This window comes from Phyllopteryx taeniolatus, chromosome 18 (genome assembly GCF_024500385.1).
Source record: "Phyllopteryx taeniolatus isolate TA_2022b chromosome 18, UOR_Ptae_1.2, whole genome shotgun sequence".
In the NCBI taxonomy this organism is placed as follows: Eukaryota; Metazoa; Chordata; class Actinopteri; order Syngnathiformes; family Syngnathidae; genus Phyllopteryx; species Phyllopteryx taeniolatus.
This window is the reverse complement of record NC_084519.1, coordinates 6,671,615-6,672,432: the sequence shown is the minus strand read 5'-3', so window position 1 is coordinate 6,672,432 and position 818 is coordinate 6,671,615.

The window sequence follows — 818 nt, the reverse complement described above, 5'->3', positions numbered from 1 at the left end:
TTTTGGTAATTTTGTGGACCAACTTACATCAGTGCATTTAAAAGCGGGTGCTGGTCTGGGCGTGGTCAGAGCCAATTTCAACCCTGTTTAATCGAAGCAGCCCCTCTCATTCCCTTGCGACGCAATAGTCTCGCATGGGGACGTCATATATGTGGAAGAGGACGCAGCGAGCCGCGCGTGACTGGAGTATTGAACGTTCACGGGTACCCTTATTAAATACAGAAGGAGTGGGTGAAAACTGATGGTGACTTGAATATGTCCACGGACCTCATGTATCAACACTATATTGCCAAAAATATTTGCTCACCTGCCTTGACTCACATGATTTTAAGTGGTATCCCATTCAAAATCGTTCATAGGTTTGATATTGATACTGGTTATAAAGAACCTTGAGTCAAATGTTCATTTTAGTCTTTGCTGCGGGCTGCTAAGAAAATGAATGTGCATAATTTGGACAACTTTTATTTCAACCATGCCAACTTTTTTTGACCCAGCCCCCTAAAAGAATCGGAATCGAGAATCGTTTGGAACCGGAATCACTCATATTCAAACGATGCCCAACCCAACGTAACACTGCCTATTGGTTGACCAGCCAGGACACGTTTAGCCAGAAAATTGCTTCAAATCACATCAAACAATGTTCATTTTAAGAACTGATGGTCTAGATTTGTTAGGATTAGCAGTCTTGTTTTTCCAACTCGGCTTATTTAACTCCTGACCATGTCTTTGTCGGTAACAAATACGGTGACTGGTTTCCACCCTAAAGTATGACTTGGATGAATTTTTCAGGTCAGATAAATTGTCAGTGAGCACATGAT